This window comes from Glycine max, chromosome 3 (genome assembly GCF_000004515.6).
Source record: "Glycine max cultivar Williams 82 chromosome 3, Glycine_max_v4.0, whole genome shotgun sequence".
Lineage (NCBI taxonomy): Eukaryota > Viridiplantae > Streptophyta > Magnoliopsida > Fabales > Fabaceae > Glycine > Glycine max.
This window is the reverse complement of record NC_016090.4, coordinates 7030289-7048074: the sequence shown is the minus strand read 5'-3', so window position 1 is coordinate 7048074 and position 17786 is coordinate 7030289.

The following is a 17786-nucleotide window of genomic DNA, read 5'->3' as shown; positions in this document are numbered from 1 at the left end:
CAAAACACATGCCCTAATGTCACATCCTATCATAACATTGTGTCTCGACGTCCTTCAGCACAAGGTTCCTTGAAGGAATTCACCCAGTCATCAGCTCTCACAAACACAAAGTTCGAGATCATCAAAGGACCCAAACACAAACAACACACAAGGGATGAGTTATCAGGCACATTCCTAACTAATAGGGAGAAACAAGACAACATGTAAATATAAATATCATATAAACGAAATGTAACTTACTTAAATACAGCTCATGTCATTCAACCACTTTGTCATGTAACATCACATCACAACACAACACGTCTCATTCATTTTCACATTATTCACGTACTTAAGGATCAAAACACACTAAATCAATCAATATCGATCAATACACATGCGTTATGCAGCAGATAGACTAAGACTCAATCCTATATGTAATGTGGTACCATGTCAGTGAAAAATCTCGTCGGGCGCCTAAGAGTACATGACAAGACAAACCACACACTAGTAAGTCAGGTCACTCTCGCTAGGTAAAATCATAGGGAGACCAGTCAGGGTCACGTTGTTTTACGAGAATGCTCCAACCATGTGGAATCGGCACAGACTTAAAGGAACACTCAAACCGAGTGTATTTACTCCCAAGATCTACACTCCGAAGAGTCCATCAAGACATCTTCTTGATCTAGGTCCAACACAGAAAATATTTTAGCACACAGACAATATCTATGAATTGTACAAAACACACAACTCCTTAATTTTTCTCAAAATAAATTTATCTTGTCGCGCTTGTGATTAAACTTGTCGGGTCCTCGCAGTGGTTCCCATCATAATACTCATCGTGCATTAAGAATCTTATAGTCATGTGATTGTATGATTCATAACTCACAACTCAATACATAAAACATCTTAATACCCATGTATGTCATCATTCATCACAGGTTCAATTTGTAACTCACTCACAATTTGAATCACAATTTCATAATTTCAATATAACTATTTATACAAAACTTTTATCATAACATGGGGAGTAAAACCCCTCAAATAATTCCACACAATTCGCATCAAAACATCAATTGGTCAGTCAAACACAACAATATTTTTTTATAATCATAAAGGAAAATTATAATTCAATAAGCATCCCAAAATAAACTCCAATTTAATCTTTTAAAGATTCCTACACATGTTCACTCTAATCCTAATTGCGATAAACTTATCTTTTACCTCTAAGCGGGCTCACATGTGTACTTCGATAGTGATAGCGGTGTCTCTAGCAGTTCCCTAAGATTCCTTAAGCTTTTTCTCTGTTTGCTCTGTTAGGGTTTCCATGAATGAGAGAAGGGAAAGAAATTGTAGCCTCTATTTTACTGTCAACGTGCGAGACTAATTTCTCTCTGCATAAACACTATTTCGAAAATCCCATCAATGAGACTGTGCAAATATTTGTTACAAGGGTGGTGTCCAAATTTCACGATGATCTAACGGTTAACGAGTCCGACATAGTAGTTTTACTCAGACAAGTTTTGGGTGTCTGCGAGAAAAGGAAAGGCTCAGTGCGAGGGACATTTCTTCCATGTTAGTTGTCATTTACGACTAACTTTTGTATTTAATAGTCATATGAAATTATCATCTTTCCTTCAATTTATGGTTCTTTTTGTAAGAATTGTACATATTTTCATATTTAGTTTGATTTTACTCAGTAGATACTCCCATTTTTGTGAATTAATGTGAATCAACTTTAGTTTTAGGCTTAAGAAGAAGGAGGTTCGAGCAGTTGGTGTCTCCCTAAGCGAGCCATATGCGCTTAGCAAGTGATATCCGCTAAGCGAGGCACACAGCTCGCTTAGCGTGTTGGGAAACCCTAGAAGAGGATCAGCCAAAGATATGCGTACTTAGCGCGCCACAAGCTCGCCCAGCGAGTCGTTTGTCCCTTCTCGCGATCAGTGCGCCCAGCTTGCTAAGCCATAATTCACTAACTTGCGTCTAGCAAGCCATAACCCGGGGAGTGTGTGAACCTTAATTGTGAGAGAACGACTAGCATTGGGTACTGATTTTTGCATGAATCTCTTAATACTGAATGAATGCATGATTTTGGAAATGATGAAGGTCGTGATTGATTGAATTAGCCACTTAGCCAAATAGCTTACCTTGTTCATGAATGATGAATCCCTTGCACCCATTTTGAGCTTAAATATGATTAATTAAGATGAACCTTGAGCCTATTGAATTATAATCTCCATCTACCTTTCTTAGGTTGTAGGATAGCATCATGGTTCAAAGCAAATTTGTCCCAAATTTGGGGGAGGATGTTGGGTGATGGTAATTGTTAGGGCTAGGGGACCTGATACTTCTACTCCCTCTTCTTTTGCTCCTCCTGCTCCAGCTCCACCACCAGCAGCACCCTCCGGTACCTCCGCTCAAAGCTTAGACGCTATGGTGTCGATGCTGCAGAGCCTTCACCAGGGCTTATGCCTGGTGATGCAAAGCATTCATAACTTGGCTCAGCATCGGCCCATCATCAGCACGGAGGATTTCATGGCCCAGGTGGCCTGGCCAGGAGTCCAGTCTTCTCCTTTGGGGGGAGGTGAGGCTCCTTCAGCCCAAGAGCCGTAGCTAGAGCCGGAGGTGATGCTCGAGGCCACTCTAGAGACTACCCCTACTATCACACCACTTGTGGAGGTTACAGATGTTGGACAAGTGGCCTCAGATATCTTAAGAAGGGGGGGTTGAATTAAGATATCACAAACTATTTCCCAATTAAAATTTCTATACAAATTTTAACCCAAGTCCCAAGATTCCTTTTAAAATGAATTTCTAAATAATAATTAAAATTAAACTTACTGAATAGAAACAATAAGCAACAACAAATAAAAGAGTTTAAGGGAAGAGAAAGTGCGAACATAGTTTTTATACTGGTTCGGCAAAGTCCGTTGCCTACGTCCAATCCCCAAGAAGCCCGCTTGGGAGTTCCACTATCTCATAAATCCTTTACAATTTCTGAAACACACTAGGATGATCCTTCCATTGTGTCCAAGCTCCCCCTTTCTTTTGGAGATTATGCCTAATTTTTCTGAAATTTATTTCTTAATAATCCCCATTTTCTCCCCCTTTGGTAACATCAAAAAGCCAAAGTGTGTGAACAAATGTTACCTTATTTATCCAAATCACTAATATCTGAGAGGCCTAATTCTCTCTTAATGGCAAAGAATGTTTCCTTAGGGAGAGGTTTGGTAAAGATGTCACCAAGTTGATTTTTAGTATCCACAAATTCTAGAACACAATCTCCCTTCAGAACATGGTCTCTTAAAAAGTGGTGCCTTATTTCTGTGTTTTGTTCTACAATATTGTATTGGGTTTTTGGATAGATTAATGGCACTAGTGTTGTCACACCTAATGGGTATCTGATCAAGAAGAATACCATAGTCAAATAGTTGCTGCTTCATCCATAATATTTATGCACAACAACTGCCGACAGAAATATATTCTGCTTCAGCAGTGGATAAAGCAACACTGTTTTGTTTCTTACTATGCCATGATACAAGAGCAGATCCAATAAATTGGCATGTCCCACTTGTGCTCTTTCTATCTATTTTGGATCCGACAAAGTCAAAATCAGAGTATCCTATTAAGTTACATGTTGAGTTCTTAGGATACCATAATCCTAAATTGATTGTTCCTAATAGGTATCTTATGATCCTTTTTACTGCACTAAAATGTGATTGTTTAGGGTTGGATTGGAATCTAGCACACATGCATACACTAAACATGATATCCGGTCTACTAGCAGATAAATAGAGAAGAGATCCGATCATACCTCGATATTGTTTCATGTCTATAGACTGACCAGATTCATCTTTATCTAAGTAACAACCAATACTCATAGGTGTAGCCATGTGCTTTGCACTTTCCATCCTAAATCTTTTGATCAGTTCTTTGCAGTATTTTGCTTGGTTGACGAATATACCTTCTTTAGTTTGCTTGATTTGTAACCCCAGGAAGTAGTTTAGTTCTGCCATCATTGACATTTCAAATTCGCTTTGCATATCAAGAGAGAACTCCTTGCACAGTGAATCACTAGTGGATCCAAAGATTATATCATCAACATATATTTGAACTAATAGAATATCATCATGCTTTCTCTTTATGAACAGTGTGGTATCCACTTTTCCTCTAGAAAAATCTTTCTCTAAAAGAAATTTACTTAGACATTCATACCATGCCCTAGGGACTTGTTTCAAACCATATAAAGCCTTTCACAATCTATAAACATGATTTGGCATATCTGAGATATCAAAACCTGGGGGTTGTTCTACATATACTTCTTCTTGAATTAAGCCATTTAGAAAAGCACTTTTAACATCCATTTGATAAAGCTTAAAATTCATTATGGATGCATAAGGTAAAAGCATTCTAATGGCTTTTAATCTTGCAACAGGAGCATGTGTTTCTTCATAATCTATTCCCTCTTCTTTATTATACCCCTTTTCAACTAACCTAGCCTTATTCCTAATGATTATGCCATGTTCATCTAAATTATTCCTAAATACCCATTTTGTTCTTATGATGGGGTAGTTTTCAGGTTTCTCTACTAGTTCCCACACATTGTTTCTCTCAAACTGATTTAGTTCTTCTTGCATAGCAACTATCCAATGATCATTTATTATGGCTTCATTTAAATTTTTGGGTTCAATCATAGACACAAAAGCCATATTATTGCATAAATCTTTAAGAGAATGTCTAGTTGTTACCCCTTTTGAGATATCACCAATAATGATCTCTTGAAGCTTTCCATTCTCTCGGAAGTTCATCATTTGTTTTGGCTTCTATTGGAGGATCTTCATTGCTTCCTTCTCCTTTTCCTTTAGAATCTTGTCCATGAATATGCATTTGTTCTAAAGATTCTGCAATATCATCTAAAATATCTTTTCTTGGAGGAATAGCATTACACTCATCAAAGGAAACATGAATAGATTCTTCAATAGTCATAGTTCTCTTATTATATATTCTATAAGCTTTAGTATGCAAGGAATAACCAAGGAAAATTCCTTCATCTGACTTAGCATCAAACTTTCCTAAGTTTTCTTTTCTATTGTTTAATACAAAGCATTTGCAACCAAAAAAATGAAGGTGTGAAATGTTAGGTTTTTTACCATTAAATAGTTCATATGAAGTTTTCTTTAAAATGGGTCTTATTAAAACCTTATTCAGGATATAGCATGCAGTATTAACGGTTTCAGCCCAAAAATATTTTGGAAGAGGAGTGTCATTTAATAAGGTTCTAGCAATTTCTTCCAAAGATCTATTTTTCCTTTTAACAACTCCATTTTGTTGAGGGGTTCTAGGTGCAAAAAAGTTATGTTCAATGCCATGCTTATCACAAAATAATTCAAATTATTTATTTTCAAATTCACCCCATGATCACTCCAAATAGATATAATTTCGAGATTTTTTTTGTTTTGAATCATTTTTGCAAGTTTCATAAATGCTTGAAATGCATCATTCTTATGAGTGATAAATAGTGTCCAAGTGTATCTAGAATAATTATCAACTATAACAAGGGCATAGTAACTTCCTCCAAAACTCATGATTCTAGAAGGGCCAAACAAATCCATGTGTAGTAATTGTAACGGTTGAGTAGTTGAAACAATGTTTTTGGATTTGAATGAAACTCTAGTTTTTTTTTTCCTTTTGGCATGCATCACATAGTCTATCTTTTTAAAATTTTAGTTTTGGCAATCCAACAACTAAATCTTTTGAAATTCATTTGTTTAAGTGTTCCATGTTAATGTGAGCAATCCTTTTATGCCATAGCCATGGATCATCATTTTTGCTAAGAAAACATTGATTATCACCTAGTTTTTTACTTAAGTCTATCATGTAAACATTATTGACTCTAAACCCCATATGATTTATATTTGTATGACACATTTTTTAGAACATTTTTTAGAATCAAATGATATCAGATAGCCTTTATCACATAATTGACTAACACTAACCAGGTTGTGCTTAAGGCCTTCAACAAGTAGAACATTTTCAATGGAGGTTGAAGAATTCGTACCTATTTTTCCAACTCCAAGAATTCTACCTTTGTTGTTGTCACCATAAGTTACATGCCCGCTTTTCTTGGGAGAGATATGTGTGAACTTTGATGCATCTCCCATCATATGTTTTGAGCACCCGCTATCTATGCACCACTTTTTCCTCAAGGGTTCCTACAAGATCAACATTGTGACTTAGGTACCCAATCTTTATTGGGTCCTTGAGTGTTAGTGTGAACAACGGATCCTTTTGGGACCCTAATCATTTTAATATTGTTGCAATTTTTCCTAAAATAGCATGTAGATATGCCATGTCCTTTTCTTCCATAATAAAAACATGTAATGAAAGGAGGATTACATTTTTGTGTGGAAGAAAAGAAATTTTTATAAAACTTTTGTTGTTTTTCTGGTTTATATCCAATCCCTACTTTATCAAAAATACATCTTTGTTTTCCTAATATAATATCTAGGTTGGTTTTGCCACTCAAAAATTTGGCAAGTGAGTTTTTCAGATTTTTAATTTCTTCTACATATTTACTACAACATTCACATGAATTTTCTTTTTCAATAGTCATAGTAGAAGCATGAACTTTATCACTTGATTTACAGATTGACACTTCAGTCTTAAGATGATCTAACTCTTTATTTAACTTTGAAATCTCTTTCTCTAAATCTGAAATAGTTTTCTTTGATGAAAAAACAAGTTTTGCAAGTTTAATAGATTCGCTATGTAATTCAGCAAATGCATCTTGTAACTCATCAAAAGAAATAGATTTGTTAGAAGATGTTACCTCTTCGTCGCTTTCATAGTTTTTGCCCATTAGACATAGATTAATCACTTCTTTTTCAGAATCATCATATGATTCTAAGTCGTTATCATCTCATGTGATGTAGGCCTTCTTTGCCTTTTTTTCTCCAATGTTATTGTTTTCAAACTTCTCCATTCTTTTCTTAAAGATTGGACAATCAACCCTCAGATGTCCGGGTTGACTGCACTCATAGCATCTTGGAGTTTGGGATGACTCTTCAATCCTTCTTTTAGGTTTGAAGTTTTGTTTTCTTTGAGCTCCTCTCATCCTAAGGAATTTGTTGAATCTTTTGACAAAGAGAATAAGATCTTCCTCTTCATCCAAGTCAATTGAATCTTCATTATCACTTTCTTCTTGGATTGAAGATGAGGCTTTAAGAGCAATTCCCTTCTTCTTCTTCTTATCATTTTCTTCATGTTGATTTAATCTTAATAGTTCCATTTCGTGTTCCTATAACTTTCCAAATAATGTAGCTAGAGACATGTTAGTTAAATCTCGTGACTCAGTAATGGTTGTTACCTTAGGTTGTCATTCCCTGCTTAAGCATCTCAATACTTTATTTATGAGATCCTCGTTTGGAAATATTCTTCCTAATGATGCTAGATGATTAACTATATGTGTGAATCTTTTCTGCATATCTTGTATACTTTCATTTGTCTTTATCCTAAACAATTCATACTCATGAGTTAAAGTATTTATCCTACATCGTTTAACATCAGTAGTGCCCTCATGTGTAACTTGTAGAGTGTCCCACATATCCTTAGCACTCTTACAATTTGAAACCCTAAAATATTCATCCATTCCTAGGGCAGAAGTAATTATGTTTTTGGCTTTTAAGTTATATTGTACTCGTCTTCTTTCTTCCTCACTCCAATTTTCCCTAGGCTTTTCTGTTGTTGTATTTCCAGCCACCATGGCGGGTACATAAGGTCCTATTTCTATGGCTTCCCAAATATTTAAGTCTATTGCCTCAATGAAGATTTGCATTCGGGTTTTCCAGTAGCGGTAACCCTCTCCATTAAAAATAGAAGGCCTATTTATTGAATTTCCTTCTGGGAATAAAAAGTTTGTTGAGACCATTATTCTTGAAACTTCTAAACTTTATACAAGAATGAAACTCTGATACCACTTGTTGGACAAGTGGCCTCAGATATCTTAAGAAGGGGGGGTTGAATTAAGATATCACAAATTATTTCCCAATTAAAATTTCTATACAGATTTTAACCCAAGTCCCAAGATTCCTTTTAAAATGAGTTTCTAAATAATAATTCAAATTAAACTTATTGAATAGAAACAATAAGCAACAACAAATAAAAGAGTTTAAGGGAAGAGAAAGTGCAAACACAGTTTTTATACTGGTTCGGCAAAGTCCGTTGCCTACGTCCAGTCCCCAAGAAGTCCGCTTGGGAGTTCCACTATCTCATAAATCCTTTACACTCTCTAAAACACACAAGGACAACCCTTCCTTTGTGTTCAGATACTTTACAATACGAGGCTCTCAGTCTTTTATCCCTTTGATTAGAAAGAGAAGAAGAAGATGATGATTTCTCTTGAAAAAGATAGATGTTTACAATGAAGCACTTAATTCCTTATTGAATAACACAAGTGTTTGACCAAGGAATGTTGGATGATAAGAGATTTTTGTTTGAGAGGATTATGCCTTTTTTGAATAGGGAAAACTCTGAAGAAAATTTGTGCCCAAGTCACCTATTTATAGGCCTTTGATGGTCATTCAAAAATCCAATGAAAAGATGTGACTGTTGGCAGATTTTCTGAAAATTCTCCACTGGTAATCGATTAGAATGTTGGTGTAATCGATTACACAATTATTTTTCTTGAACAGTTGTGACTCTTAATTTAAAATTTGAATTTTCATCGTTCAGAGCCATTGGTAATCGATTACATGTTTTGTGTAATCGATTACATGGTTTTTCAAACTATTTTTGAACGTTATAAGCATTGGTAATCAATTACAAAGTCATGGTAATCGATTACACCTTTGAAAAACCATTTTCAAAAATATTTGGGCTACTGGTAATCGATTACTACCTTCTGGTAATTGATTACCAGAGATTAAAATGCTTGGTAAAATTTTTGTTAAGATAGAAACTCACTTGGTCAATCATTTGTGCTTTTCAAAAAACTTTTCTAAGAGTCTATCTTAATTCTTATCTTGAGATCTTTGCTTTTGCTTGACATCTTGCTTTCTTCATCCTTGAAATTCATCTTGAATGATCTTTGAAATTCCTTGGCATCATCAAAATAATTCTTGAAGTTTTGCTTCTACAACAGAGGATGAGGATGGCGCTGGAGAAACAGACTATGCAGCTGGCATGGTCGCGGCGCAGAGCACTTGGGATCCCTGGCCCACTACAACACAGGATACACCTCAGCCAGCCCAGAATGCTCCTTCCTCACCTCATGATGAGCCCACACCGGCATAGGATGACTAAAGACAAGGCTTTATTTATTTATTTTCTGCTTTTTAGATATAGTTTTAAATTTCAGTTTTAGTTTAGTTTATTTACTTATTTAGCAAATTTTTCAGTTTTTGAAACAGTTTACAGTTATTTATGCAGTGGTTATGTTGGTTTTAAAATTTCTGTGTTTGTGAATGACTTTGAAATTGATAGATTCCATGACTCGAGTGAATTGCGATGTTAGATCACATACTTTGAATAAGTATGCGGTAATTAGAAGAGAAAGAACATGAATTAGGGACGTGGGTGAAATTGTTAGTTTGTTTGACAGGTAAATTGTGAAGGTAATCATTAGCCATAACCCGGTGAGTGTGTGAACCTTTATTGTGAGAGAACGACTAGCATTGGGTACTGATTTTTGCATGAATCTCTTAATACTGAATGAATGCATGATTTTGGAAATGATGAAGGTCGTGATTGATTGAATTAGCCACTTAGCCAAATAGGTTACCTTGTTTATGAATGATGAATCCCTTGCACCCATTTTGAGCTTAAATATGATTGATTGAGATGAACCTTGAGCCTGTTGAATTATAATCTCCATCTACCTTTCTTAGGTTGTAGGAGAGCATCATGGTGCAAAGAAAATTTGTCCCAAATTTGGGGGACGATGTTGGGTGATGGTAATTGTGGTAAGATAAGTAAACGGCCACACATAAAGTATATAAGAAGCAACAAAGACTGCTAAAATAAAATAAAAAAAGAGAGAGAAGTTTCAAGAATAAAAATATGTGTGTTGTTACTTAAGCTAAGTGCCTTAAATGTTGGTGGCAAGTCAATAGAAGCTGGAATAAAAGGAAAAGAGTTGATCTAAGGATGAATGCTCTCCTAGAACCTAAGTTTTTACATCCTAGAAAAACCATGAATTGTTTGCAACCCAGCCTCATTACAAGCCAAGAAAGTCCTTCAGATTCAATTTTTGTATTTGTGATTGTATGTCATGAGATGAAATGCAAAAGTTGAGACTTGTGTTGGTTGTAAAATTGAAGAATTGCCTTAAACACTTGTGCTTATGAGAGAAACAGTGACCGTGAGGATTTGGCTTGATGAACCTTCCTTGATATCTATCTTGCTTGGTAGTTTATTTCACTTGTGCTGCTTAATGATCATGCTCGTATCTTTGAAATTCTGCATATCTTTATGAAGAACTGTTGGTTGAAGTATTGCTCGCCACTTATGTTCATGTGATTGAATGTTTTGGATCAAACACATTTTTGAGTAACCACTCTGAATTCTATCACTTGAGGACAAGTAAATTGTTATTTCTTTGCTCAAGGACAAGCAAAACTATAAATTTGGGGGAGTTTGTTGGTCGTCATTTACGACTAAGTTTTGTATTTAATAGTCACGTGAAATTATCATTTTTCCTCCAATTTATGGTTCTTTTTGTAGCAATTGTACATATTTTCATATTTAGTTTAATTTTACTCAATAGATACTCCTATTTTTGTGAATCAATGTGAATCAACTTCAGTTTCAGGCTAAAAGAAGAAGGAGGTTCAAGCAGTTAGTGTCTCGCTAAGCGAGCCATTTGCATGGCACACAGCTCGCTTAGCGTGTTAGGAAACCCTAGAAGAGGATCAGCCAAAGATATGCATGCCGCAAGCTCTCCCAATGAGTTGTTTGTCCTTTCTCGCGCTCAGTGTGCCCAACTCGCTAAGCCAGAATTCACTAACTCGCGCTTAGCGAGCCAAGCTGGCTAAGCGAGCCTTCAGAATCTGAAACGTCAAGAAGCCTTTAAAACACTGAAGTTGGCGTAAAATAAAAGAGGATTCAAAAAACAGAGCAAGAAGAGAAGCTAGAGCGACAGAGCACCGGCCTCCAAGAGAGTTTAGGTTAGAGAAGTGATTTTAGGATTCTAGAGGTTGGAGGAGGCATCCTCAACCATTTGTAGCCTTTGCCTTTCCTCAAAATCTATCCTTTGTGCTGAAAGTTTCTAACTTGTAATGGAAGGCTAAATCTCTTGTTGGAGAGTTTTGCTGAACCTTTGATGTAATACTCTCTTACTATCTATTTAATGATGTTTTTATGTGTTCATTGCTTCTATCTATGCTTATTTTTACATGCTTGTGGCTTGATCACCCATTTGTATGTATAGTTTGGATTTTTAGCATTGGAAAGTGTTTCAAAGCCTTAGAACTTGATAGAGCAAGCTAGAAAACTGTATGTCTAGAAATGGAGTGTAGTGATTTAGTTTTTATTATGTTGTAATCTTAATGCAACTCGTTTAAACTAAGTTTGTTGAGGGATCAAGGACGAGCTTTAAATAGAGTTAGGCCCATTCACTCGAGGGATCTTGGTTTAGGTAATTTTTCAGCATAAGAACACTAAAACAATGTTAAATAGAGAAAAACATTTAGCAACATCAAGGTAAGTTCAGTAGAATGATCCAACGTTTTTTACTTGACTGTTTTTACTTCTCAACTTCTAGATATTTTAGTTTGTAGTTAATTAGATTTTCATACAAAAACCCCATTTATATTTAATGCTTTAAACAAATGTTTTCTCATTGAACATTTATTTTCTGAATGAAACAAGTTCCCTGTGATTCGATACTCGGTTCTTACCGTTTTATATTACTTATGCGACTCAGTACACTTGCTGATTAGCATCGGAAAAGTCCCAAACATTCCACCACAGCCATTATTTTGCAAATCCCAACGGTGGGTCTGTGCGGAAATAAGTTCCTAAACTCGTGTTTAAATTTCACCATAATCCAACGATTAATGAGTACGGAATCATAATTTTACTGAGACAGATTTGAGTGTATGTTGAAAAAGGAGATGATTTTGGGAGGGAGAAAAAGAAAAATAAAATTGAGAGAAAAAAGCGTAGAGATGTATCGCTGAAAACTTGCCTAACATGTCTCTATTTATAACTAGACTACCCTCAGCCTATTATTTACTCTATTTATTTATTTTTATTATTTTATAAAAAAGAATTCTATTTTATTTCCTATCAAATGAATAAATAAGATATCTTTTTATTTTCTCTCAAACTATTATTTTAATTAATAAACTAATTTCTAGTTATTTATTTAATTATAAAAACCTCATCATTTTTCTAAAACTCTATTTATTTATAAATAATAATCTTTTTTAATTGATTTACGAAAAATGGGATGTTACAATCATCATATGAAAATTCAATAATAGCTAAAGAGATACCTTTCTTTGATGAGAATAACTTCTCTTTTTAATTAATCTTTAATTCTCCTAACCAATGATTGGCAAGGTAGAAACAAGTCTCATGAGTCTGACTATAATAATATATAACTCAATTAAGAATTTTCAATTTTCTGTTATCTTTTGTTTATAACTAACTAGATGAATTTTTTTAAATATACTTTATATGTATTATTCAAGTTAGTTGAGGATTTTGTTATTCTGGTTGCTTGATATTTTGTAATCTAAATGTGCTAAGTATATTTCTGATTGTGTTCATGTTATTTATATTTCATGCTTACTTCATTTACAAACTCAAACATTATATGTATGTCAATTTTTCCCACCTAAAATTTTTACTACTAATAATAGAGATCACTTTAAGATTATGTATGACAAAACATGAATATTCTTATTTTTTTCTGTAATATACAGAACATGAACAATATTCTTTGAAATCGTCATTGGATGATGTCTGATAGATGCTATAGTGGTAGAAGAAGTTTGAAAGAAACTTTTGTTGAGGGGGTTAAGGAGCTTGTAATGAAAGCTAGTCAACAAGAACGTTATCACAATGATAGGGGATCAGATGCCCGTGTGTTAAATGTGATTGTACTGGGATTTTTAAGGATAGAGTTGTGAAGATTCACCTCTACAAAAATGGTTTCAAGTCTAATTATTGGATTTGGATTGATCATGGTGAAGACATGTCGCATGTTGATTTAAATGATGGCAACATTTACATGGATGCTTCTACTAGTGCAGAATATGTGGCTCAACATGAACAATTTATGTTAATGCAAGACATGATTTGTGATGCTCTGAGACAACCTCAAACATTTGAGGCTCCAAACTCAAATAATATGGAAGAACCTCCAAATAAAGATACTCAAAGATTTTACAATTTATTGGTGGAGACGAATGAACCATTGTACGAAGGGGCAACAAACTCAAAATTATCAATATTTGTCGCTTTTAGCTTGCAAGTCCAATTGGAATGTTCTTGAACAATGCTTGGAGTTTATTTCAAAAATGCTTTTGGATGCAACACCTATAAAAGATGGTTCACCAAAAAAATTCATGATGCGAAGAGTTTAGTATCAAAGTTAGGATTGGAGGCTAAAAGGATTGACTATTGTGTGGATGGCTGCATGTTGTATTATGACAATGATGTAGCATTAACCGAATGCAAATTTTGTAACAAGCATAGGTATCGTGCCAAGACTATTGGAACAAGCAACAGATATCCAGGTCTAGTAAAGGCGATGTTTTATTTTCCTATAATACTAAGGTTGCAAAGACTATTTGCATCAATACAAACTGCAAGCCAAATGTCATGGCACTATGAGAATAAAATATCTTCGGGCATGTTACGCCATCCATCTAATGGCGAAGCGTGGAAACACTTCAATCAGGTACATGCAGATTTTTCTATTGATCCATAAAATGTGCGACTCGGTTTATGCACAGATGGATTTAACTCATATATTCAAGCATCATCTTCACCTTATTCTTGTTGGCCAATCATTGTTACCCCGTACGATCTTCCTCCAGAGTTGTGTATGACTAAACCTTATATGTTTTTAAGTTGTGTCATACCAGGTCCATTTAATCCAACAATTGGTATTGATGTTTATTCACAACCTTTGATTGATGATATGAAAAAATTATGGAGTGGTGTTATGACTTACGATGTTTCAAGAAAGAAAAATTTCACGAGGGCAGCTTTGATGTGGACTATTAATGATTCTCCTGCTTATGAGATGTTGTCTGGTTGGGGAACACATGATAGACTAGCATGTCCGTATTGCATGAAGGACACAAAGGCCTTTTAGTTGGCAAATGGGGAAAAACTTGTTGGTTTGACTGTCATCGTAGGTTCTTACCTACTGATCATGCATTTTGGAGGAACAAAAATGCCTTTAAAAAGGGGAAGTAGAAAGAGATGAGTCACCGCATATATTGACACCTACACAAGTATGGCATAGCGTTAGAGATTTGCCAAATGTCACAGAAACTGCCACCACCAAATATACATGGATATGGGGAATGACACCATTGAACAAAAAGAAGTATCTTTTAGGATCTTCCTTATTGGAAAGATAATTTGTTGTGACACAATCTTGATGTTATGCACATAGAGAAAAAAAATTTTGACAACATATTCAACACTGTGATGAATGTCAGTGGTAAGACAAAAGACAATGACAAGGGTAGGATGGACTTAGCTTTTTATTATAGGCGTAAAGACTTGGAGTTGAAGTCGACGGCTAACGGGAAGTTATTAAAGCCAAAAGCAAATTACACTCTAACTGTAGACCAAATAAAGTTAGTCTATCAATGGATAAAAGAACTACGAATGTCAAATGGTTATTCCTCTAACTTGGCCAGATGTGCCAATGTTGATAAGGGAACCATGCATGAGATGAAAAGTCATGATTGTCATATGTTCATGGAGTGTTTACTTCTTATTGCTTTTAGCTCATTGCTTCCACATTTCTTAAATCTACTTATTGAAATAATTCATTTCTTTAAAGATATGTGTTCTACAACTTTGATGGAGGATGACTTGAGTAGAATGGAACAAAATATTCCAATTCTGTGCAAGGTGGAGAGAATATTTCCCCCTGGGTTTTTTGATTCAATGGAGCATCTGCCTATTCATCTGGCATATGAAGCTAGACTTGGTGGACCAGTCCAATATAGATGGATGTATCCATTTGAAAGGTACTAAAATGGTAATTGTATTTTCTTTAAATTTCATTTTTTTAATGCTCATGAACGATGACTTGGTTTTCTTTAAAATTTCTAGATTCATGGGCGATTCTAATCGAGCGGTGAAAGGGTCCATTTGTGCGTCTTACATACATCGTGAGACAACTTATTTTTGTTCTCATTATTTCATCAACTTTATTTTGTCGTTGTGTAATGTTAGGAATCAAATTGCAATTGAGGCTGAAAGGTGCCCACCGATGTTATCAGTGTTTGACAAGCAAGATCGTTCTTCTGGGAAAGAGTTAATTCACTAGTTAACTAACAATGAGAAAGACTCGACCCATGTTCATGTGTTGATTAACTATGTTGAAGTTAAACCATGCCTCAAGTAAGTTTCACAATGTATGCCATTTGGGATTCAATAATTATGATTGTATCTTCACATTATTCCCCCTTATAATTGACTCATGCAACATTATATTTGGACAATTCATTCTTGCAATCCTAGTCAAATGCCTTTACTCATAATCTACATGTGAACTTTCCTACTTGGTTCTAGCAAAAAGTAACCATGTTATTGTATATTTATTTTGCTACTTTATGGTAAAAAAAAATATAATTGTTCAGATGCTTTATATTCGTAGGTTATAAATGAGCCTACAAATGTGAGAAACCAACACTTAAAGGATTTATCGTATGATCCCATGAGTTACGTTAAAGAATGACATACATACTTTGTCAATGGGTACAAATTCCATACTCAAGCATGGAGTGAAGGGAAGAAAACAATAAATAGTGGGATTCACATAAATGGACTTACAGAAGGAGCCGCAGATGATTTTTATGGGATCATTCAACATATATATGAGCTTGAGTATAATACTACAACTTATCCTAAGCATGTAGTATTATTTTATTGTCACTGGTTTGATCCAATGAGTAGAAGAACAAGGGTAGATCCTAAATATGGCACAGTGGAAATTCAAATGGATAAAAGTTATAATTTGTTCGACCCATTCATTAGTGCACATAATGTAAGGCAATTGTATTATGTGCCATATTCTGCAATAAGAAGGGACAAACGTGGTTGATGTGTAGCAATAAAAACGAAGCCAAGGGATTCCATAGAATCCAATCATGTACAAGATGATGTGTCTTACCAAGTTGAGGAAATGTCACATGTCAATGAAGTCATTGAAGTTGAAAGTGCTTTTGGATTGCAAGATTTAAGAGGTGTCGTTGAAGAAGTAAACCCTGCTAATTTGTTGACAAATAAAGAAGAATAAACTAATTTGAATAAAGAATCAAACAATATTTAACAAGACAATGAAGGAGAATTAAAAGATGACTTTGAAGTTTATAATTCTGAAGAGGATTTGACATTGATATTTGTCAGTTAGTTATAATGTTTGTTATTAGTGATATGTTTGTTTTCTTCTAATGCTTCAAAACTTGGTTAGTGTATTTTATTTTTGTTGTCATATGGAAGTTCGTTAGCTATGTAATTTTCATCCGTCCTAATATTTTATTAGAATATTTATGTTATAATATTATTTTTCTATGTATAGATGTCATTAGGTGACGCTGACCCTCCTCATCTGTGACGTTATACGATCCGTGATTTAAGATCTCAATTTGGGATCTTAGACTAAAGATGCTCCTAGTATACTTTAGATAGTATTCTATTTTGGGACAACACAACAAAACATGACAGAGAAAGCAAAAAAATTCAAGCTCAAATAAGAATCCAACCTATTTCTACATGCACAAGTAGAATAACAACCATGTGAATTATGTATATATTTTTTAATTTAGAGGAAGAAATTTGGCTTTCAGAGTAGTTTTTGAGTGCCACAGTAAACACTTTTAGTTTTAACATTGCAATTATTTAGAAATCACCCCAAATATTATAAAAGACTATAAATTTATCATATCTTTACATTTACCATATGAATTATTTACTCGCATTTTAATTGTACAATTGCAATCTCTTAAAATAGTTTCTTAAATTAATTTTACAACGTATCTTTCAAAAAGATTTCACACAGGTGAGATAAAAAAAATAGAAAATATGCAATTCAGTATTTTCTTAAGTGTTCTTTACATATCACATAAAGTGAGAAATTGGAGTTGTCCTAATGAGTATCCACATTGCATCAACTCATAATAGTTGCTTTCAATGGGATCTGCGTGTATTGTGTTCACATAATTTTTTTTTCAATACAAGTAACTCTGGACAAGAGCAATGTTAAATGTTTCCCTATTAGCTTGAAAATTGTGAAAATTATTTATACAATAATTGTTACCTTACCAGGATTCCCTAAGAGCACTTGAGGCTGATACACAGCACACCAATGCTTTGAGTTTTTTTTTTCCTCCCCTTTAAAGTTTTTTGGGTTGGTTAAGGTTTAAGGTCAGCAAAGAGGAATGATGGTTGATTATGAATTGATGATTATAAGTGTTGGTAGAGTGTGTGAAGGTATGAACGTATTATCAAACCCTTGGGGGAACAGTTTTTTAGATCCTAAAAATAGGGACTTGGGTGTATAGATATTGAAAACCTGAAATTTTTATTTTTATTTTAATTCTTTATCTTTCATT